This window comes from Talpa europaea, assembly GCF_964194135.1.
Source record: "Talpa europaea genome assembly, chromosome: 7".
Lineage (NCBI taxonomy): Eukaryota > Metazoa > Chordata > Mammalia > Eulipotyphla > Talpidae > Talpa > Talpa europaea.
The window spans coordinates 89,924,381-89,949,599 of NC_140074.1; positions in this window are offsets into that span (position 1 = coordinate 89,924,381).

Consider the following 25,219-nt stretch of genomic DNA (forward strand, 5'->3'; position numbering starts at 1 on the left):
GCCAGTCCTGCTTGGGTGGACTTTTACCCATGAGGGGATGGGTAACTTTGGGTGCTTCATTTAGAAACCGTATTCTTTGCCTTTCCTGTATTGTTCACTAATTGTATTAAAGTCCTGTCTCATTAAAGTCTCATTTTTTTTTTTTTTAAATGATTTTCTTTTTTTTTTTTTAAATTTTCTAGAGGCATGTCTTATTTATTTATTTATTTGTTTGTTTGTTTGGTTTATACATGCACTGGGTACAGTCAGAAGCGTGGGAGGGTGAGAGAATTCACCAGAGCCAGAGCAGGGAGCAGAGCAGGCAGAAGGACCGAAGTACACTGCTGAGGGGAGCAGCGGGCGGCAGGAGAGGTCTGCGCGCCATGCGGGACCCTCCTCTGGTGGCCGGGGAGCAGCCGGGGATCGAACCGGCACCGCAGTGGCCGCGGGCAGCTTCGCAACCCAGCGCTCAACCGCTGCGCCACCGGGGAGGCCCAAAGTCTCATTTGTTTTGTGTTGATGTGGCGGATGGCGGAACCTATTTAGAGCAGGCAGGATTGTGGGGACTGTGGTGGCCCTCTCCCTATCCTGTAACAGATTTGACTCCCAACATGATTTAGGACAGAGCCATCCATGTTTAGTCAGCCCCATGGGGAAATTGGGCTTCCCTATGGCACTGGCTGCCATAAGCACAAATGTGATTTTTGGTTTCTCTAGTGTGTTTGTTTTATATGTAGATTTGCTGTTGAAAAACTGGCTTGGACTTTGTGAAGATTCTGTGTGGCTGTGTGTAATTTTTTTTGTAGTGACTTGCTAAGAGATTTGATTTTGTGGAAATTGTTCTGTGCAACAGTTTTACTCAAAAGATTAGGTACATAGGGCAAGTTAGGGTAATTAGGCAGTTTTAGGGACAGTGCAGGAGGGGCCCTCTGAAGAGTTTAGGAAGGCTTCAGAGATAAGGACAACTAGAGGAATGTAACAAATTCCACTGGGAATAATAAACATCCCAGGACCAAGGACAACATCCCAGGACCAAGGACCACATTGTTAACGCTGGCCTTGGTTTCCCTCAGGTGATAAAGGGAGGTGAAGTTTAGGGAAATGGAGAGTGGTTTAATTTACGGACAAATGAGGAGGGCAGCAGACTCATGTCTGGTAGCCCACCGTCCTCCCCTTTGTCAGAGTGCAGGGATATTTATGCAAGGGGGGGATGGGAAGGGGTCAGCACTGAGACAGGTGTGCACCAGCCTGTTTTTCTTCAATAGCTGATGTTTAACTTTCTCTTCCCAAAAATGCAGGGGTGCTCATCTGGGAGAAAAGGCCATAAAGATAAATCTATCAAACAAGGGAGAAGATGCAACAAATGGGGAGAGATGCACCTGTTAGATAAGGAATGTGAAGATCCCCTGCTCAGTAGCAGCTTAAGTGAGACAGCCGAGAACTAACCAATCACAAAGAGACTGGTGGAGCTTTAGAATAATGAGGGAAAGAAGGTCTATATTCCCTGAGACCCCCTCCCTGGCCTGGTTTCATGGCCTGGGAGTCTCACTTTATTTCTGTTCCTTTTCTCCTCAATAAACTTTTTCTTTCTTTAAACAAGCCTGCCTCTTCTCTCTTGCTTGCCTGAGAGTCTGCGAAGTTCCTGCTGGTGTTATAGGACAGCCCCGATATTGAACGGGTTCCTGGCTGTGGGTCCTCACCCGCGCGCTTAAAAGGGACTTATTAATACTCCACTACAGGCACACACAAAAGGTTAATAAAAGGTTTATTTACAAGGGAAAAATAAATAAGGAAAATGTACAACTCAGGGAGAAAATAGGGAAATAAAGTCTTTAATGCGTCCTACACGATCCACCTACCTGGAAACCCAAAGTCACTCTCAGAGCTGGCCGGATGCTGCTAGCTGGTGGAGAGCCAAAATGGGGGACCCCTCCAAAGCCCACGTGTCTGGCTTTATACCAACTTAGCTGCTTAACCCCACCCTCAGGTCCCAGCCACCTTCCCTTTGGTGGTGATGGGATTTGGAGTTCCCAGTGTCTTTGGCTTTGGCCTGGGGTGGGGGTGGAGTCCACAAAGCCTGCATGGAATTAGCTTTAGGGCATCCTTTTCCCCCTAACACTGGGGCTTCGTGAGACACCAACCCATGGTAGTCTAGTGACTGGGACTCTTGCTGCCCCTGCAGCCTGGGATCTGTTCCTGGCTGAGAGACTAGGCCTGACAATTCTGGTATCAGTAGGTTGGGACATGTAGCCAGATCAAAGATAGCATCTGAGGCCACTTGGCCAGCTCTTGTAAAACTCAGAGGTTCTTGTTGCTAGAACTTTGGGCTTTTTTTCTTTTTGTGATCTCTGCTGTCTCATTAGCATTTCTAAAGGCAATAATGATTCTAAAGTAATATGTTGCTTTTTCTTTGACTACTTCCTGACCTCTGCCAGAGGGGTTTTGCAAGCCAACTGTGGAGTGGTGTTTAAATTAGCAAATGTATGCCTGGGTGTTAAGGAAAGAGTAGCCTTAAGCAGTAACTGGTAATTGCTGGTAGCCTTGATGGATTCTTGGAGATAACCTCAATTTTTGCAAAGTCTGGATCAGAAAATTAAAAAGATTTTGTCCGAGTCGGAAAGGATTTGCTGCTGTGAATTTTGTCTATGCAATTTGTTTTGGGCATGTTTGCCATTTGAATTCTGGATTTAATTGCTGGTGTAAGACAAGGTTCTAAGTTTCTGCTTCCTACTGAGGAAGGTCTGTTGTGGAAAGCACTCTTTATGGTGCATCTTGTAACTGTACCAGGTTTTCATACCTGTGTTGTTACTGTCCCTCCCTAGTGTGGGGGAGGTGTAATCTGTGCTTTGATGTCGAATCTGCTCTTTCAGCTTCTGTCCGAGAGTGGCTAACAGAAGTAAGGAGTTGACTCCTTTTAATTGCTGATATTTTGATTTTGCTCTTTCAGGTTCAGTTCGAGGAAACCCAAGGAGTGCCTGCTTGGTGCCTAACAAGAGATGACTCCTTTTGCTTAAAAGTTAACTGTTGATTTTGCTCTTTCAGCTGCTGTACAGGATTCCCTAGGATTGGCTTATAATAAAAAGTCTCGAACAGTGAAAACCCTGAAGTGATAAACAAGGTCATGTAACTCTTGTGATTAATAAAACTTTTTCTTCCTATTTCCAAAGTTTTAGGTTTGTAGGATGACAACAGGAACCTGTGATTTCTGCCATCAACACTCCACATTTTTTTGAACTTTGACATTTTTTTATGAGCCTATGGAGTAAAACTGTAGCTACATAACATATTCCACATGGCATAATTTAAAAAAACTGTCTTTGTCTATATGTTGTATGTCTGTATGTCCTTGTGTCTAACTGTCTTGGCTTCTAGAGGTTGAACAATTGGCATACATGGTGCCTATAGATATTGAAAAAAAAGAGTCTCCAGTTATGGAAAAAAAAAAAAAACACTAAAGGTTATGTGTTGATGCGGCGGATGGCAGAACCCATTTAGAATAGGCAGGTTTGCGGGGTTTGGGCTGCCCCTCTCCCTGTCCTATAACAGTTTGATTGTCAACATTGTACTACTGAACTAAGCCGGTGCCTTCATAGAGATTGAATATTGTTGTCTCTGTTATTTTTCTGATATTTATGGCAAAGCTTCCCAGAAATCTAATTTCAAGCACAAATTTGGTAGCCTGTCATTTGGCAGATGCAAGGAAGTTTTGTGGAACCTCAGTAGAGCTCCTGAGACACTCCACAAAGTTTCTCCCTTTCCTCCTGGCAAAGGCATTAGATGAATTTGTTCTATTTGGCTTACCTAGTAGAGTAAACTAGACCCGAAGCATTGTCACTTGGGAAAAGGGGTAACACCTTGACATGATATATGTTTAAATTGTCAATGGTAATTGTCGCCTTGTAATATTGTATACTTCAATTGTTTATCAACAGAAATTGTTTCTGGAGAAAATAGGGTGAAAAGGCCTCAACAGATTCCTGTTGATGGAACTGTTGAGAGTAAACATTTCCTACAAAGGACTGAATAGACCTGGAGATTCACAAGATTTTTACTAAGTTTTAACATAATACTGATAATTTCCTTTTTTTGGATTTTGTTCTGAATCCACAAAAATTTTCTTGTTTTGATTGACCAGTACCTGCAGCAATGTTGAATTTTTTTCTTTTTTCAGCAGAGCTAGCTTGTGTTCACATTTTCTTTCCCCTTGATACCAACACAGCATAAAAATAGTGGTAGTAATTTTTTTTTTAACTACTTATCTCAGAGTCTGTTTTTGCATAACTTCCATAGGGATTTTGCCTGCTTAAAGTAAAAAATTGAACATGGGTTTCATTGTGTGGCTTTGAGTAGAGTTCTTCCAGGAAGTTGAAACAGAGCTGAACCAAGAAGAGGAGAAACTGTTGCTTTGTTCGGGGTGTTCCAGAGACCTCCAAAGAAGGTGAGGAAGCTTGCCTCCATTGGCATGACTGGACAACCTGGCAAACGAAAAAGTCCTGGTACCCTCAAGAAGAGGAAAGCCCAGGTGGAGTCTGACGAGACCAACCTTGTTCTTGAAGCCTATGTGGACCAGATGTCAAGAGTTTGCTCTGATCCTATATGGAGTATTCCAACAAAGCAGCTAAAATTGTTGTTTAGTTATTCTGCCCTATGATTGTATGCAAAAATAGGTAATATGGTTTAAAAGGAGATTTAGTTTGCAAACTTTTGCTATGCTGTTGAAACAATTTGGGCTCAAGGTTGAGAGAATTTGTTTTTTACATAAGTTGAACCAATTTTAAGATTTTTTTTCCTGTGATTTTGATATTTTTGCTGTCTTATTTTAGCTAATGCCCCCAGATGTTTTTTGTTTGCTCGTTTTTGTTTTTTGGCTTAGACGGATGAACTGTTTTTCCAGGAATGGAGGACTTTTGCTTTCCACAATGGACAATACCTGGAAAGACTGGTTTTCTTTAACACTGGAACCCTGAAAAATTTTCACCTGAGACTGTATCCCCGAATCCATATATTTGATCTTCATCACCATGGAAATGGTGGCAAAAAATGAAAAGGGGGAATTGTTAAGGGGAAAGGATGTCCTAAGCTAATTCCATACAGGCTTTATGGTCTCCACCCCCTCTCCAGACCAAAGCCATCAAGACACTGGAAATGACAAATCCCATCATCACCACAGTGAGGGTTGCTGGGACCTGAGGGTGGAGTTAAGCAGCCAGGATTGGTATAAACCAGACACATGGGCCTTGGGGGGCTCCTCTTGGCTTCACAGCTCTTGACTGTCCGCCAGCTCTCAGCGTGCCATTGGGTTTCCTGGTCAGTGGAACAGGTAGGATGAATTTAAGCATTGATCTCCCCCTTTTCTCCCTGAGTTGTACATTTCCTCATTTCCCTTTCCCTTGTAAATAAACCTTTTATTAACCTTTGTGTGTGCCTGCAGTGGAGTATTAATAAGTCCCTTTTAAGTGCCCGGGTGAGGACCCACAGTCAGGCAACCTGTTTCATATCAGGTTTGCCCTCTAACAATACCAGCTTTTCCAGCTGAGAAGAGCTGTCATACCCATTCATATCTTTGGTCCCCAACTTAGGCAGAGTAAGAGCTACTGGGCCTGAGAGGTTGGAAGCACTGTGCAATGTGGGATATGGCTCTCAAAGGCAGGGGGAGGTGAACAGGTGACTGCTTGGTCCTGAGGAGTGGTGTCTGTGGGTCTGCTACTCCTAAGCAGATCATTTGGCCACTATTTTGTCACCTATAGTTCTAAGCAAGGTCAAGATGGCCCTGTCAGTTAGGTACAGAGCCCAACCCTTCAAGGTGCCCTTCAAATCAAACAAGAGCACACAGCTGGATCACACTGGGAAGGCTATGCATCATGAGGTATGACCTGGAACACCCGGGAGGCTGAGGACAGATGTATGACAAGAGACCCCAGAAGCTGATCAGTGGAAGGCCTTGTTGATAAGATTGAAACCATGGCTGGGGGATTAGGGTGTGATCTCAATGACAACACCTAGTCATCAAGCAGATGAGCATTGCCTGGAGGGCAGACTCACAATCCCTGATCTTCTACATTTTTCCCCTTTCTTTAATCTCCTTCCCATTTCCTTTTGCTCCTCCCCCTTACAACCCATGCTGTAAATCAATAAAAAGGCCAGGATCTTGCTCTTCAGCAGCATCCTGCATTATGTAGCCTGTTCCATGACTCCCATTTCTTTATCAGCGTGGTGTTGCCCGCCACAACAATGTCCACATCTTCAGTATTGGCTTCAGTGGCAGGTGCTGAGGCACTGCCTGTTAAACTGTGACTGGCTGTAGACCCCGTGGGGGGTAGGCTGGAGTAAACAGGAGCCTGGGGTACAGGGGCTTCTTCTGTTTGTCACGGGGTGTCCCAGATTTGGGAGGGGAGGTACGCCAGCGGGAAGCAGACCACCTTGGTGGGCTTCCTCAGGGCAGGTGTCGCCAATAAAGCTCTGACCATAAACGGTGTCTTTCAATATGCTTTATTCACACAAGTCTCACACAATCAAACACCATGCCTAGCACTACCCTATAGCTGTGTCCCTCAAGTGATCACTTATGGCAAAGTCTCTGTAGTCCCCAGAGAAGCGTGTCTGTGGCTCGGCAGCTCGTGTTCAGTCTCTTGAACTCGGTGGCTCGAATCCCGTCTCAGCTCCACAGGGACGCTCTGCGGCAGCAGCCCCCGAACCATGTTCGAGTCTTCTCCAGAGGATCTCGAAGGGGTGAGGCGGCTCTCAGTCCCACAGTAGAACAGGCTGACCTTGAGCTCACCTCCAAGCCCAAGTGCTTTGTGATCGCTCGGTTTACGGTTTACATCCTTTCCCTGAGCTAGGTTACATTATTTCTTTTTCTCAATATACTTTCAATAACATATTTACATCCTATAATATATGTACATAAATATTTACATCTTACTTTCACCAAAATATTTTATTCACTGCAAATTAAATCAAAACAAAATAAAAATATTTGCTTTCACTCATCCTCGGACAGCTGGTGTCTGGTAAGAAAATGTTTCATGACATTATGATCTACCAGCGCCCGCTTGGTGCAGTCTGTGTCTATGATAAGCTGGTATCCGATAGGGATGTACTAGATGTTTGCAGCTGACATGCTTTCTGTAGGAGGTGTGGGGGGTAACTGGATGACTCAAATTCAGGGGGCCCCCCAGCCCACCTGATGGTGCTGCAGACCTGAATATCACCGCCAGCGATGGGGAAGTTGTGTCCATGTCACTGTCGTTATCTGACACAGTTCGTGCAGCTGGAGCAGCTGGTGCAGGTCGCTGGGCTTTAGTGGTGGAAGGGGCAGCCAGAGGCCTGGTGGGCTGGCCAGCCGAGGTCAGGGACGGGGTAGGAGGGGCTGGGGCAGGGGAAGCGAGGACACTGGGAAGGGGAGAATCTACACACATAGGGGTTGGGGATTGGTTTTTAGAGACGGGGGGCTGGAGAGAGGTTGAGGGAGTGGCGGGCTGGACAGCGGAAACAAGGGCCTGGGTAGGAGGGCCTGGGGCCGGGGAAGCAAGGACACTGGGAAGGGGAGAATCTACACACATAGGGGTTGGGGATTGGTTTTTAGAGACGGGGGGCTGGAGAGAGGTTGAGGGAGTGGCGGGCTGGACAGCGGAAACAAGGGCCTGGGTAGGAGGGCCTGGGGCCGGGGAAGCAAGGACACTGGGAAGGGGAGAATCTACACACATAGGGGTTGGGGATTGGTTTTTAGAGACGGGGGGCAGGAGAGAGGTTGAGGGAGTGGCGGGCTGGACAGCGGAAACAAGGGCCTGGGGAGGAGGGGCTGGGGCAGGGGAAGGGAGGACAACGGGAAGGGGAGAATCGATAGACATCGGGGTTGGGGATTGGTTATCATTGGCAGGGGGCTGGAGAGAGGTTGGGGGGCTCAGGGGCGTGGGGGTGTGTGATATATGCGATGTCGTCACTACGACGGAATCTGTATGAACCAGAGGGATCTTCCACACTGGATGACAGCTGATGGGAATAGAGCTGTCAATAGCCACACGAGGTGAATGAAGGATCATGTGGCCTCCTTCTCTATTAAGATTTGCTGCCTGCGGTGGATAAGCTGGAACAATCAGTGGCCGGACAAATTGAGGGGCACGAGGGTCAGTTTCACCCAGTTTCACAGGGCTCTCCTCTGTGTCCACCGCAAGATAGGGGAGCTTAGAGGGTGGGGGCAGCTCACCTCTCTCCCACGGAAGACTTGGCCTGGGCAGTGGCATGGGCCTTTTGTGCTTGCAGGCCCTTGAGCGGCCAGAGTCCGGTGGAGTGGAACTCAACTGGCTCGATGCCTTTTTGCCCTTCACGTGTCGAGATGTTGATGAGACTGGTGGATGGTCTTCAGCCTTTACGTCTCGAGATGTTGATGAGACTGGTGGATGGTCTTCAGCCTTTACGTCTCGAGATGTTGATGAGACTGGTGGATGGTCTTCAGCCTTTACGTCTCGAGATGTTGATGAGACTGGGGGATGGTTTTCAGCCAGCTCTTCCGGTGGCGGGAAGCCACCTGGGGCTGGCCTACAGGATGTGGCTGCCCCCTCCTCTGGCCTCTTCGGAGGCACATCCTCCCCTGTGAGGTCTCCCGGGGAGGTGGGGGCAGGCATCGCAGAGGCCTCACTGGACGGTTCTCCGGGTGGTGTGGACACGTCCTCCTCCTCTGCGATGTTCGGTGGTTCTTCCACCTTCACCTCCGTATCCTCCCGGGCAGGTCTTGGGCACGGGTGACTGGAGGTGTCTCCTCTCTTCCACTCAGGGTCTAGTTTGAATGGTAAGGAGGAGAGATGACATTTGCCTCGAAAGGCAGGAATAATTCTGGCTCTACAGCGCCCAAATGTCATTGAATTGCGAGCCGAGAGCACAGGCTTCTTGGGAGGGTTCCCCCATGATGCGGGGGGGAGCCTCCCCACACCGGAGCACAAGGCGGGCGTGATGGTGTATCGCCTTGGGGGCGCGATGTTGACGCCAGGTGGTGATGGCGAGCGCTGCCGGTGGAAGCTCCTGGGAGCCGGCGGGCTGGCAGGGGCCGGAGCGGCTGGGGGCACCCGGCCAGGCCCAGCGGGGTGGACACGAGGTTGTCCAGGCCGGCGCCTGCCAATGAGAGGCCTGCCGCGGTGGAGTTGCTGCAGGCGGTGGCAGAGACACCGGTATTTGCTCAGCAGATTGCCCATTGCGGGCGGAAAGTGCACCAACGACCGCGGATCTGAGTGGGAAGCGGGGAGAGCAGTCCCTGGGCTTCCTTCTCCTCCGGGGATCTAGCGCGCACTGGCCGCCTCGGGGACTGTGACGGTCCTTGGGACGTCACAGAGGAGGGCAGGGGGCTGACGCGAGCCGGCGGCCACGTCATCCAGCCAAGGGCAAGACCCCATCGTCCTGTCTCTTCTCTGACCGTCCCAGCAGTTGCAGGTGTGGGCATTGGATGGGTCACTCTGTGGGGGCTCCTGGGACCCCAGAGATCCCATCTGCCAGAGCTCTCCCCCCTGGACAGGGTTTAGCATTCCGTGTCTGGGTTGCTTAGGGGGCCCTCGTGCTCTGCTCCCCTCCCCCATCACTGGTCCCTAAGGACTGAGCCTGCAGAAAGTGAGGGAACACCGCCCCACTCCCCTCAAGCACTCCCCCATTCTTTTCAGCAACCCCCTACCCCTCCCACCACCATCCTGCCCAATATCTCTGCACCACCGCCCTCTCCATGGCCACTCAGGCGCCCTCATCACCAGGTTTCCCAGGGTGGGCTGTGGCTGTGCTGTCACCTGGTGGCCTGCGGTGCCCCAGGACTGGACCTACACCATCTCCCTTCCCCGCGGGTGTGTCCTCTCTCCTCCTTTACATACATTTCATAAAACAACATTTAAATTTTGGACCTTCCTTAGGTCACATGGCAGTAGTGGCTCAACCAAGATTTGAACCTAGCTTGTGGGATTCCAGAGTTCCTGCTCTGGACTGTGGTCCCTCTTTATGGCCTCATGAGTTACCTACCATTTTTGCAGTAGTTTTTAGGGTATTTATACCTGCAATAAAAAGAGCGTGTGCACGCCCAATCTCCCACAGTGACCACTGTCCACACCGTGCTCTAGTTTCAGCAGTCTCAGTCCAGGGGTCACCATTGTCAATGCAACACCATTCCACAGTTCTCTAATTGAGCCTAGCAGGCTGATTTTGGTCCAGTTTGAAAAGCTTCAATACGTAAAGATTATTCTAGATAAATGGTGGGCTATCATGAAAGCAATTCACCCAATGGATTCTACCATGCGGATTAGAGGCCAGTTTCTCTGGTTTTCCATGTATTTCTAGGTATTCATGCCTAGAAAGCAAATACATCATTTACTATAAATTAATAATGGAGAAAAATATTGGATTAAAATAATCTAACACAGTTTGGTCGCTAGAAGCACACAAGCTGGCGTGCAATACATGTTTTTGGCACTTAAATGTGACCCTAGAGAATCTTATGCCCAAGAGAGGAGACATATTCAGGGCACAGGCAAGAAAGCAAGCAAAACTATGCATAGGCCAGGATTTCTATAACCTACCTATCTTAAAAAAAAAAGTTTATTTGCATTGTTTTTCTCTCTCAGGGCTGTTGCATGTTAGCTATATGGCATGCAGACACTTTAGAACCAAGTGACACAGTAATCAATAAAAATATATGAATTTCCAGTTAAAATTTTTATTTAATGTTAGACATAATTAATATTTCAGAATTGGTTTTCTTCTTTTCTCATGAGATGATTTTTCATAGTATATCAGAGTAAATTTGGACTTCCATCACCCAACAAACTTTGAGATTGGTGAAGATACAAAAGGTTTTGCTCACATCCAAACTTTTGTAAAAATGAGATATAGAAGCCCTTTTCGACCTCTCCAGAAGCAGAAATGATTTCCATTTATAGCATTTAACATCATTCCTTGCTGTCATTGGAGGGGAATTCAACAAGGCACAATCGATGCTCCTGTTTGTTTGAACAAAAAGAGCCAGCCAGTACACATTTTGGCCAAAGAATTCCTCAGGAATTCTGAAAAAGATGGCCACATCTTGAACTTACTTGAAAACATTAAATTATAGTCATGTTACTTGCTTTTTTTCCCAAAGAGGAAAAAATTCATTTGACTGTGATGAGTGTTAGGGGAAAAGGATGTCCTGAGCTAATTCCATACAGGCTTTGTGGCCTCCACCCCAACTCCAGAACAAAGCCATCAAGATACTGGAAATGACAAATCCCATCATCACCAAATGGAGGGTTGCTGGGACCTGAGGGTGGAGTCAAGCTGCCAGGTTTGATATAAAACCAGACACGTGGGCCTTGGGGCCCTCTCTTGACTTCAAAGCTCTTAGCTCTTCACCAGCTATCAGTGTGCCATTGGGATACCAGGTTGGCGAAACGGGTAGGACATATTTAAGAATTTGTCTCCCTCTTTTCTCCCTGAGTTGTACATTTCCTCATTTCCCCTTTCCTTGTACATAAACCTTTTATTAACCCTTGTGTGTGCCTGCAGTTGAGTATTAATAAGTCCCTCTTAAGGGCCCGGGTGAGGACCCACAGTCAGGCAACCCATTTTATATCGGGGTTGCCCTGTAACAGTAGGACATTGCCCCCCAGACCGCCAGCCCAGAACCTCAGCAGTAGCAGGCCTCTGCATGTCTTACTTGGTCCAGTGGCAGCAGGACTTGGGGAGACTGTGCAGAGGACCACAGTTTCTGATGGTCAGGGCATGCTGCACCCCACCTGCTCCTACAGCTGTAGCTCCTCCTCTCACCATCTGTTGGTAACTGGACCTTCTCCGTCCTCTACCCTGTTAGTTAAAATAGATCTTTTTCTTTTGCGTCACCAAAAGCACTTTTGTTTGCATGATGTGGCCACTAGTGTCTAAGACCCAGACCTGGTGAAAGGTTCTGACCTGGTGTCCATTTTCTTAGACTTTTTCCCAGTAACAATTGAGACTTTAGAGACTGCATGTTTCTCTGAATACAGCCAAAGCCTCCATAAAACCTTGATATTTGCTGGGGTGGTGTGGTGTCTTGAGGTTGCCCAAGGCAAAGCCTCGTAAGTAAGTTTCCTTGTTCATTAAAATAGCCACCTACCGGGCCTCCCCGGTGGCGCAGCGGTTGAGCGCTGGGTTGCGAAGCTGCCCGCAGCCTCTGCAGCACCGGTTCGATCCCCGGCTACTCCCTGGCTGCTGGGCGAGGGTTCCACATGGTGCGCAGACCTCTCCTGCCGCCCGCTGCTCCCCTCAGCAGTGTACTTTGGTCCTTCTGCCTGTTCCGCTCCCTGCTTTGGCTCTGGTGAATTCTCTCACCCTCCAGCGCTTCTGACTGTATCCAGTGCTTGTATAAATAAATAAATAAATAAATCTTAAAAAAAAAAAAAAATAGCCACCTACTCTGGAACGCCTGCCTCTTTCTTTGTTTTCACCTTGCTCTCTGTATACCAGGCCCAGTACAGATTATATCAGGGAGATTATCCTGGGTGTACTCCAACTGTTACAGGGCAACCCCGATATAAAACAGGTTGCCTGACTGTGGGTCCTCACCCCCGCGCTTAAAAGGGACTTATTAATACTCCACTGCAGGCACACACAAAAGATAAATAAAAAGTTTATTTACAAGGAAAGGGGAAATGAGGAAATGTACAACTCAGGGAGAAAAGTGGGAGATAAATTCTTAAATGCGTCCTACCCATTCGCTGACCTGGAATCCTATTGGCACACTGACAGCTGGTGAAGAGCCAAAAGCTGGAAGGCCAAGAGAACCCAGGCCCACATGTCTGGTTTTATACCAAACCTGGCAGCTTGACTCCACCCTCAGGTTCCAGCAACCCTCCCCATGGTGATGATGGGATTTGTCATTTCCAGTGTCTTGATGGCTTTGGTCTGGAGTAGGGGTGGAGTCCACAAAGCCTGTGTGGAATTAGCTCAGGTCATCCTTTCCCCCTAACAATTCCCCCTTTCACTTTTTGCCACCATTTCCACAGTGATGAAGATCAAATATATGGATGCTGGGATGCAGTCTCAGATGAAAATTTTTCAGGGTTCCAGTGTGAAAGAAAACCAGTCTCTCCAGGTATTGTCTATTGAGGAATGTGAAAGTCCTCCATTCCTGGAAAAACAGTTCATCAGTCCAAGCCAAAAAAAAAAACCAAAAAACAAAAAACATCTGGAAGCATTGTCACTTGGGAAAACGGGTAACACCTTGACCGGATATGTATGTAAATTGTCAATGGTGATAGTTGCCTTGTAATATTGTATACTTCAATTGTTTGATAGCTACAGAAATTGTTTCTGTCAAAAAATACACTTGGTCTCAACAGATTCTTATTGATGGAACTTTTTATGGGTTAAAAAATTTTTACTACAAAGGACTGAATAGACTGTTGGAGATACACTTGATTTTTATTAAGTTTTGACGTAATACTGGAAATTTTGTTGCATTTTGTTCTAATTCAACAGAGTTTTCTTGTCTTGACTGACCAGGATCTGCACCAATGTTAAATTACGTTTTTTTCTTTTTTCAGCAGCTTAACTTGTGTTTGTGTTTTCTTTCCCCTTGATACCAACACAGCATAAAACTAGTGGTAGCAATCTTTTATTGCTTATCACAGAGTCTGTTTTTCCATAACTTCCATAGGGATTTTGTTTGCTTAAACAAACAAAAAAAAAAATTGGACATGAGTTTCATTGTGTGGCTTTGAGTGGAGTTCTTCCAGGAAGTTGAAACAGAGCTGAACCAAGAAGAGGAGAAACTGTTGCTTTGCTCTTAGGGTTCCAGAGACCTCCAAAGAAGGTGAGGAAGCTTGCCTCCATTGGCAGGACTGGACAACCTGGCAAACGAAAAAGTCCTGGTACCCTCGAGAAGAGGAAAGCCCAGGTGGAGTCTGGTGAGACAAACTTTGTTCTTGAAGCCTATGTGGACCAGATATCAAGAGTTTGCTCTGATCCTATGTGGAGTATTCCAACAAAGCAGCTAAAATTGCTGTTTAGTTATTCTGCCCTGTGATTGTATGCAAAAATAAATAATACGGTTTAAAAGTAATATTAGTTTACAAACTTTTGCTATACTGTTGAAACAATTTGGGATCAAGGTTGAAAGAAGTTTTTTTTTTTTTAACATATGTTTAACCAATTTTAAGTTTTTTTTTTTTTTTTCCCTGTGATTTTGATATATTTGTTGTCTTGTTTTGGCTAATGCCTCCAGATTTGTTTGTTTTTTTTTTTTCCTTTTGGCTTGGATAATGGACTATTTTCCAGTAATGAAAAACTGCCATACTGGACATTGTTGGACAATGCTGCTGCTAATTGTTGCTTCTCTTACATACATTGTAACCCCGAAAAAGACTGTCTCTTAAGACGACACCCTGAGATCTGTTCCACCATAGCTATGGTGGAATAAAAATTAAAAGGGGGGATTGTAGCAGGGTGGTCCCCAGGGAAAGGGGAGGTTCCAGGTTTCCTGCCCCACCCAAGGGAGGGTGGAGCTGAGCAGAGTGAGAGAGAAGCTGCAGAGGAGACCGAGGAAGGAAGGAAGCAGGATGGAGAGCCAGCAGGAGCCCTGGAGGAGGCACATGGAACGGAGAGACATGTGAAGAAACTACGCTTGCCTTTTGGTCGTGGACTGGGTGACACAGATGTGGGTGAGAGACCCGTGGGGAGGTGATAATGGCAGTTTTTGTCTTGATTTTGATTTTTCTCTTTTCCTTCCAGACTTGTCTAGTGGTTTCTGATCCTTTTCTGTGGGTCCCACTAGAAGATGCTTTAGACTTGTGACAGGCTTTGGGGTCTTGTTCTGGGCCAGTCCTGCTTGGGTGGACTTTTACCCATGAGGGGACGGGTAACTTTGGGTGCTTGATTTAGAAACTATATTCTTTGCCTTTCCTATATTGTTTTCTAATTGTATTAAAGTTCTTTCCCATTAAAGATGGCAGAACCTATTTAGAGCAGGCAGGTTTGTGGGGTTTAAGGTACCCCTCTCCCTACCCTCTAACAGATTGTTTGTAAACTACCAGGTAAGTTTGCAGGCAGTCTTACAGTTGGACCCAGGGGATAGCTAGAGTTTTTCTCAACTTGATTTTTATTTGAGAATGACTTTCATTTGAAACATGATTGATCTGAGCAATACCAGCAATACCAGCTCAGCTATAATTCTGATAATGTTGGCATTCTCTCAGGAAACTGGTATTCTCTCCCTGATAAAAGCAGTAAACAACAATAATTGTTGCTGTTATTCTAAAGAGTTAAAATGTCTTGAAAGCTTTCTAGCTGCTGTCCTTGTCAGTTCAGGCTTCCATAGCAAAATACTCATAGACTGGGCACTTTAAAAAGCAGGAATTCATGGGTCTTCCCAGTGGCACAGGGGTTAAGATGCAGCCTCTGCAGCTGTCTGCAGCCTCTGCAGCACAAGTTCAATCTCCGGCTGGCCAGGGAGCTACCCACATGGTGCAGCAGACCTCCCCTGACTCCCCCGCTGTTCCCCTCAGCAGCGTACTTCAGTCAATCTGCCTGTTCTGTTCCCTGCTCTGTCTCTGGTGAATCCTCTCACCACCCACCCCTGCCACACACACACAAACCTCTGGCCTGTACCCCAGCTCTTGTATGCATAAATAAATAAAACTTAAAAAAAAAACCACAGGAATTCATTGCTTGAAGCTCATCAACACACACACACACACACACACACACACTCACCCCTTGTCCTAAAAACGAGGTCAGGCAGGTATTAGCATCCCCACTTTGGACATGGGTTCATTTTGAGGCTCAGAGTGGTTCTGTGACTTATCCAACGCTTTTCTTTGATAATTAATTTTACATGGTAATCTTTTAAAAACTAGATGATGATCTTGTAATAATTATTTCTAGATGATGATCTTGTAATGAATCCGTCAGTGTCCTGCTCACATCCCCTCAGCACTGGCCCTTGGGTGTGTGATGATTGTGTCCTACCGTAAACCCCTGAGGCTCAATGGCCCCGGGTGCTGCCCTCAGCCTGCTGGCTGAGAACTGAGGCTGGAAACCTCAGCTTCCTTGCCTCTGATATAGAACCTCAGAAGCTGTCTGTGCAGTCCCCCAGGGCTCTGGTAGGACTAGCTGCAATTGCCCACAGGGCTAACCTGCTCAGTAATACACTCAGTTTTCATCCTGCCCTGCCCGACCTCCCCACCTGAGATCACTTTCCAGACAAATACTTGTACCAAAACCTTGTCTCAGTGACTGCTTCTGGGGAAACACAACCAAAGACAATTTGGGGGGAACAAAGTATAGAAATTATAAAAACAGGGCCTCCCTAGTGGCACAAGGGCTTTAGCACAGCACAGTGAAGCTATCCGCAGCCTCTGCAGCACAAGTTTGATCCTCAGCCAGGGAGCTACCCACATGGCACAGCAAACCTCTCCTGTCTCGCCCGCTGCTCCCTTCAGCCATGGATTTCAGTCAGTCTGCCTGTTCTGTTCCCCACTCTGCCTCTGGTGAATACTCTCTGCACCACCTCCCCCACCCCACACCTCTGGTCTGTACCTCAGTTCTTGTATGCAGAAATATTCTTTTAAAAAAAGAAATTATAAAAATGATACTCAATCCCACTCAAAAAATATTGTGAGTGCCTGCTGTATGCTAGGCATTGGGAATGAATGATACAAGCAAGATAGACCATATCTGACCTCAGAAAGTTTATAGTTTAGAAGAAATAAAAACCGGTATTTTACTAATTAGAAATAGCCATTTTTACCTTCCCCCTAATTTGATAGATAGGTAAGAAGAAAGGAAGAAAGAAAAGAAGGAAAGGAGAGAGGGAAGGAGGGAGAGAGGTAAGGAAAAGAAAGGGGAAAAAATGAAATATATATATATCTCCCCAATCTTGCAATTCTGTGCAATTATATCCATATATAGTTGCTAAATCTGTATTGTGTCTTAATCGTTTTGAATCCAGACTTTTTTTTCCTTGTAATATTATGGGTATTTTTCCATGTTCCTCATTTCAAAAAACATGTGTTTTAATGGCTATGAAGTATTTCCTCACCCACACCAGCATTTACTCAAACATTCTCCAATTGCTTCCAATGCCTCATGATTACAGATAACACTACGATAGACCTTAAACAGAGTCTAGGCGTGCTGTGATATAATCATATTAGCATTTTAGAAAAATCACCCTAGTGGCTCTGTGGAGGCGGATGGAGGAAGATGGAAGCAAAGAGGCAGATGAAACTGATTGGAATGTTCCAGGTCAGGAACGATGAAGCCTAAATCTGGGTGCTGGTGGTGGAGGTGAGGTGGGCAGCAAAGGCAGCAAAGTGGGGAATCAGGCAGGACTCGGTGTCCACTTTCCACCTCTTGTGAACAGTTTAGAACTTACATGTTCTTTAATTGCTCCTTATTTGTCTTCAGTCCCCTACTTGTCAGTCCCTTTAGGGACAAGTTTGTCTTGCCCTTCATAGTTCCCACAATATCTAATAAAGGTCCAGACACAGATTACTGGAATGAGACACCCTTCTCCCTTCAATGGAAATTATTTGGGAGAGACAGTTATGCTTCTCATACTAGCCTTTAGAAACAGAAATGTTAGAAAACCCACCGCTGTAGGTACTTGCTTGAGGAGGAATGACCAGGGAGCAGGTGAGGTGGGCAGAAAGGGTCATTTGAGCTAGAGAGGACTCCATCACTAATTGGACCCACAATGTGTCAGTCATCTCTGCTCTGCCAATAATCCATGACCTGGAGGAGGCCGTGGGAGTCAGCAGTGGGGATTTAGGGAGAAGTGCTTCTGGGGCTGCTGCAAAATGTTCCAAAGTGGTAGGAATGGGCCAGGGCAAAAACAGCCTTTCCAGAACTTTCCCTCAGGAAGAACTGGTCACTTGAGTAGGACAAGGGAGGCAACTCTCAGCTTAGGGGTAAGTATATAAAATCCAGAGGGAGAAGTGATTTCATCCACCAATGGAGGGCAGGAGCTACAGGGATTTGCTAAGAGAGTGAAGTGGCAATGAAATGAAAATTCAGAAAGATCCAGAATACCCCCAAGAACACCATTAATTTCACAAGCACAGCTTTGCTGCAGACCCTGTGCTGGGTGCTAGAGACAGTGGGGCACGGTGCTCACTTATGGAGTTGGCAGTGTCCAGGAGCCGGCAACATGGAGCGAGGAGAGCAGGTCCCAGGTGCCTCCTGCAAATGTTCTCATTTCCCTCTCATAACCATCCCAGGAAACAGGTGCCTTGGTGGTCTCCCTTTTGCAGATGGGCAAACTGGGACTCAGAGATGAAGCTAACCAGCCAAATAGCACTGTGGTGAGTGACAGACGAGGGAGCTGAACCAAAATATAGCTAACTCCAGAGTTGCCTCCTGCCTTCAGCTAGAACAGCGATTCTCTACCAAGGCAATCTTTCCACAGGGTACATTTATGGTTATCGCAGCTTGGGTAGGGGTGCTCCTGGCTTCTAGTGGTTTGGAATACCCAGGAGTGCAGACCAGGAATGCTACCAAACATCCTACAGTGCACAGAATAGCCCCTCACAGCAAATAACCACCAGACCCAAGAAGGCAATGGGAGGCAGGTTTGATGAACCCTGGGTTGGTATGTGTGCCCCATGTACCCATAAGTAGGGGCTTGGTTCTGCATAAACTCTCAGGAATTGTTTGCATGCACAATCTGACCAGTGAAGCCACCCCCAAGCCACTGGGCATGGTCAAGGTCAGAAAAAGCCAGTTCCCACGTGTGGATGGCTCCTGCAGCCAAAATCCAGCCCAAAAAGACAGGGAGGGTAGAGATGGGTAAGTGCCCCTGATATGCAGTAAATGGCACCTGTAGGGAGAGGGAAATAAAGCGGGGAGCTCCCGGGCCTCCCTGGTGGCGCAGGCGGTTGAGAGCATTGCTGTGAAGCTGTCCGCAGCTTCTGCAGTGCCAGTTCGATCCCCACTGGCCTCGGAGCAACCCACATGGCGAGCAGACCTCTCCTGTCACGCCTGCTGCTCCCCTCAACAGTGTATTTCGTCAGTCTGCCTATTCTGTTCCCTGCTCTGTCTCTGGTGAATCCTCTCACCCTCCCACACATCTGGCCTGTACCCCGGCTCTTGTATAAATAAAAAATAAATCTTAAAAAATAAAAAATAGAGTGGGGAGCTTCCATAGGGGCTTCCCTCTCCTCTCCTCCCCCAAAGACATTTGTCCTTGGTGGGATATTCATCGGTTTCTGGAAGGATACAAAACACAAACAGTTCTTGGAATTGCTTGCTCTCCCTGGACAACACTGAACTAATATTTGTTTTAGCAAATGGCTGAGCTGTTCATCTTCCCTGGCAGAGGGGATTTGTATCCCTCTCAGGAAATCACTGGGATTCTAAATTGGAGAGGCTGACATCTGGACGGTCAGTATCTCCTTTAAAGTCTGATGCACAGGAAAACATGCTTCCTGATGAAAGAGCAGGAGCAAAGAAAAGTGGAGATGACATTAGCTGTAGTCCTACTGTGTGCCAGGTATGCATCATCTCATTCACAATGAGGGATGGGATTGATTTTTGTGTGTCTATTTACAGAGAAAAAAATTAAACTCAGAGAGGTTAAGTAACTTGTCCAAGGCTACACAGTGTGTAAAGAACATTGATGGGATTTGAACACCCATGTGTGTCTGTTCCAAAGCTTTCATATGTGTAGGAGGATGCTGCAGTGGAGACTTGTCATCAGAATAGAATCTCATGCTTCTCCCCAATGGGACCAAGAAGGGTCACATAGGAAGTAGGGACTGGGGAGTCAGTCATCAGAAATTTCTACAGACCCTGATCCTGTCAGGAATCTTTATGTTGCAAGTTGAGAATCCCAATTCAAGCTGGCCTAAATAATAGAAGGTTTTCTCCACTCATGGATTAGGTGGTTGGTTGGAATCAGTGACTCAAGGGTGACATCAAGAATCTAGTACTTTCTGTTTCTCCTCACTGCCTTCCTTAGTGTCACCTACCCTCATGGTGGCAAAATGACTCCAGCATCTCCAGGTATCCTTCTATATCCCACCATCTGAACAGAAAAGAGTTAGTCTTTAGCAGATCACTCAAGTCAGTAAGGAACCTTCTTTTCCATAGACTCCTGGGAAACTTCTTCTTATATCTAGATGACCCAATTTAGGCTGCATGTCCACCCCTAAACTCATCTGTTTGGCCCAGGGGAGGTCTTGCACTGATTTACTTAAATCGGGGTTAATTGAACAAGATACTGTAGCAAAGGGGCATGAGATTAGGAACTTGATTGGGTGAAAAGAAATCAGAATTAATTCTTGGAATGAGGGTTGGAGACTATGCTTCCAAAACCACATAACTATTTCATATAGCACCACAGGCGCAGGATCGAGAAAATGTGGGGAAGGAATCCACCAAGCCTGCCAGATTCAGCTAAACCTATTGGAGAGTGTCAGCCCAGTGGCAGGACAACTGTGTGTGTGAGAGAGGCAGTAAAGCAGAGGTAAGCACCTGTCTTCAGGTATGCACCAGCTGTGGGGAGGGTACGCCCTCGTGGAACTCAGGTGACGAGCAGGCCTGATTTAGGGCCATCGATTGCATGGAGAAGAAATTCATCCAACTATTGTTGACTGAGTCACTCACTAAAAGGTAGAGAGGAAAGTAGGAAATGGGTCAAAAAAAGGGGAGAAGCTGTGTGTCCCCGGATTATGCAGAGGGAGGAACTTCTGTGGGGCAAGGTACACAGAGAGGGGAAGAGAAGATTTGAAGGGAAGATTTGAAGAAGGGAGCACTTGTTCTAGACCTTGAAAAAAAAAAAAAGATTCTGGAAGGTAGGAGGAAACAGTAAGGCAGCAGGCACTTTAGGCTCGAAAGAGAGAGAAGTAGCCTCTCTAATGTTTCTCCCTCTCTCCCTTACTCTCTCTCTCTCTCTCTCTCTCTATATATATATAGAGAGAGAGAGAGAGAGTGAGTCTTCCACACAAACTCTTCCATAAAGCTCCTGAGATATTTCAGGAGAAATATCTTTGCAACACATAGGATTATGAGCTGAGAATCACCCTCAGATTAGATCAGGAATAGCTCATTGCCTTTCTCCAGATAATCCACTCAGAAAGTGGCAGCCAGGAGCTAACCCCCAAATCAACCAGGAGCTTCACAGCCAGGAGCTCACCCCCAAGCCAACAGATAACCCCACAGAGCCAATGCCCTCGGAGACCAAGGAAGCCTGTCCTTCCCCAGCGTCAGAGTAGCTCGGGTCCAGGTCTCAAATGTGAGAACTCCTCCGTGGGCGTGGGCTCCATCCAGGGATCAAAAGGAGGGAAGAATGTAGAAAAGGCAGCAGGTTTGGCTGCAGGTCTCTGTGGGGCCAAGCACAGTCTCAGAACGAAGGAACGAAAGCTCTGACTCCTCACCTGTCAAATATCACTGAGACCATCCACCTTCCACCTCTTCCAGAAACTAGGATCCAAGGGCTGAAGCCAGGAGCTTCTGGTAAAGAAGCCCATGAAAGAGACAGGGGTGGGGAAAGAGAGGAGGCAGAGAGGAGGCAGGGACAGCAAGAGTGGTCTTGATTGAGACAGAGCAGGTAGGAGCCAGGGGCAGGGACACATAAAGCTTAGACAAGGGTCCAGAGTGGGGACAGAGTGAGGGGTATGGAGGGAAGGAAGGGAGGGGAAGAGAGGAGAAAAGAGAGGCAAGACAAGACTGCACTAGTGACAGGGCAGAAACAAACAGAAGTAGGAGTGGAGAAAAAGCCAAAAAGACCAAAAGAATGAAATAAAGTGATGGGAGTGGGGTTGGGGGACAGAAATATTTTAAAAGAGGCCTGAGTTTGGATCAGACAACCTGAGCCTTTCTGTCTTGCCTGTGAATCCTTGTTTCTCTGACTTAAAAGGAAGAGAGAGAAAAGATAAAAGATTAAAGAAATGAGGAAAGAGAAAAAGGAAGAGGCTAAGAAATCAAGGAAGCAGAGCGGGAGGGGCTACGAGAAGGAGAGGGTTCAGAAGAAGGGGGTATCAGCCCACTAACTTGGAGCAGGGAGAGAATGAGGGGACAGGGTGAAGAGCCAGTATCCCCATCTCCTGGGTCCCTGGGGCTATTCTGAGCAGCCACAAAGGATAAACCCTTCCTTCAGGAATTTGGGGCCCTGGCCCTTGCACCACAGAGCAGTGTTGGGAGTTGTGGGTCCCCTGCAGCCTGCTCTCCCAGGGCTGGTTAGCTGCGGTAGCTGGCTTCATTCCCTGACTTCCTTCTGCGTCCAACTTTTCCCCACACCGTTCTGTCTAGCACTTATTATTTTTAAATGAAGATGTATTAAAATTAATCTTATTTTGAGAATTATCTGAGAATTTCACAGCCCCTCTTGGGAACACCAGCGGTATCCTGGGGGAGCTGCAAACGGAACTGGGAACCCTTCGGAGGCAGTCGTGTGCCATCTGCCAGCTTCCCGGCTGCTGCTGCTGCCGCTCCAACAGTCAGCGGAGTGGGCCTGGTGCGAAAGGACCCTGAGAGAGGACAAGCTTCCAACTGGCCACCCCGAGGCTGGCCTGCTGGAGAGACAGGGCCAGGGTTCTGTCTGTGTCCACATGGAATCCGTCTGACCAGAATGAGTCAGGCAGAGTCTGCTCTCCAAGGTCAAGACACAGGGGTGCAAAGATAACTGGAGGAGCCCCACTTCATGCCCATCTCCCATCAAGGTTGGGGTCCAGGCTTGCCCTGGGTTAGGCTCCGGATCTCCCGGCAGCTCCTCTCCCAGGTCCCTGCCTCTCCCCAGAAATTCTGCAGTTTTACTAAATCAGACTCTTCACCTGGAGGAAGGACAGCATGGTCACCTGCGGAAGCTCAGATCAAGGAGCACTGTTACACTAGCCCAGGGCAGGAGCCAGACTCCGCATCTTCGGCCATCCTTGCAAAAATGCTGGAGGCAGACACTGGCCTAGCAGCTCCCTTTGACAGATTAGGAAGTGGAGGCAAAATCAGCTGCGCCACCACCAGCCTAGAGACTGGGCATTTGCGAGTAGGGGCAGACTGTCAAGCATCCAATGGAAAGCTTGACTAGACGGACTCGTCCGAGGGGTCTCTCAGTCCAGCATTCGGGGAACCTGTGCCCAGGTATACCAGGCAAGAGGAGGAGAGAGGTAGAACTGATCACAACTTCTCACAAAGAGCAGAGTCTGCTTGCAGAAGCCCACCTCTGCAGGGGTTTGCTTTGTAAAGGAGGCCCCTGCGCATGGCCTGGAAGGTCAGGAGGCGGGTAAAAACATGGCTGACCGTCTCTATGTGAATGACACAGGGAAAATGGGGGCTGGGGAAAAGAAGGCAGGCAGTCAATGGGACCTGGAGCCAACAGATGAGAATACAGTGGAAGCTGGCGTATCCAGGAACAATGCAGGGGCTTCTGTGCACAAGGGCTCTCGGTTTCCTGTGTGGCCCTGGGAAAAATCTTCCCCACTGCTCCAGCCTACGGTAAGTTGAGCTCCACACACAGTCTTGACTGTCTGACACTTTGTGAGGTTGAAGAAACTGGGGAGGTGCCCAGTGAAATGATGTGATTCCCCAGAGAAGCAATGCAGCAGAGAAAAGCAACAGAACATTCAGGAATATCATGGGGGATCAAGAATTTAACAGGGGCCTAGAACCTGCACCCAGGGATTCTTGAGGCATTGGGAGACATACAAGGGGCTGAACTTCTGGTCACAAGATGGCAGCCCAGGCTACAAACAAGTCCTCACCTCCAAGCCCATAGAAATGATCTAGATGTTACCAAAATCAACACACTGTGCTTAAGTAGGGGGACGGGCTATATGGGATTGCCTTTATACACAAGGAGTCTATAACTCACCCGAACTCAGCTTCACTGTGAACCTAGAACTTCTCTAAAAATGAATTCTAATGAATTTTATATAATCATATATAGAAACACATACACAGTCACACTTCAAAACTAGTCTTGTTGCAAAACTGCCAAGTTGGCCATAGAACTGAGGCACACAGCAAAGGAGAGGGTAGGAGGGGATGAAACAGGGATGAACACAAGGAAATATGGTGATGGTTCATGGGTGATAAGGTGGTGGGAGAACTATGGGGATTACAACGATATAAGAAAAAGGTGGAATTAATTAAAAAATAATCTAAAAATAAATAAATAAATGAACTTGCTAAAGTCTGGTCTCTAGACTTGTTAAAGACCTGGAAACTGAGAGGACTTTCTACAGGAAGGAAAAAGGTAGAAAGGATCTTCTCTTCCAAATTGAAGAGGGGACCATAGTCTGGTGTGTGATACAAGAGCTAGCAAGAGAAACGCTGATACAGGAGGAGGTATAGAGAGACGTCTTTAGTCAGTGCAGTAAATGTGGCATTTGGGGGAGACAGCAGTGTCCCGGAAAGCTGGCTGTGACTTGGAAGAAAGGCAACCACCCACATCCCTAAGACTAGTCACGGAGCCTGGTGGCACCACCCTCCAGGCATCCTCAGTGTTAACAAGAGACAAGCCCCCACGCACCCCCAGGTAGGCTTTACGGTGCCCTAAGAGGATGTCTCAGCTACAAAGCTGAGCGCACAGTGGGGATTCACTGTGCTGGAGAAGGGATTGGAACCAATTTGACTTGATTCTTGAAGGAGAAAATAGCCTTGGGCATACTGAGGGTTAAGAATAACGAAGGCAGCGGCTCTGGCTTCTGGAACCATCCTTCGCTGCTCTTTTTGGAAGCAGACTGTAAGCTGAAAGTCCTAGATACCAACAAAGTCCTAGACACCTTGAATCCATGTGTTCCAAGACAGGTGATGGGGGAGGCGAAGGGAGGGACTGGAGGGAGAACAGGAGAAATACGATGGAGGCAGCGGTAGGCCATGGAGAGGCTCCAGCACAGGGTTTATCCTCTGGACATTTCATACCCAGATGTCATGGAATCTCTTCTCACATCTGGTAGAGGTACCTAAGTGGGTTCTTTTCATCTGCAGAAAAATTTTGACATGTTAGTCTCTTCAGATACCTTCTGATGTAAATTGAAATCCTGGAGGTGAGCAGACCATAGCAGGGGAGATAATGGATTGCATTTTCTAGGTATCAGTTTCTATTAGTTGCAAGTCGAAGTCTGTGTTGCAAATAGGGTTTGCCCATGAGGGGAAAACAAGCAATGTGGTTAAATTAAAATGTGACTCCTGACAGAGGCTTGCACACAATAACCAGTCACCACTGGAGGAAGGCGATAGATTCACACCCTGAGGTCAGTTTCACTGCCCAGCAAGGCAGGCAGGAAGCAAAGCCTCTGGGGACTTTGCTCTCTTGCTTGTTGGT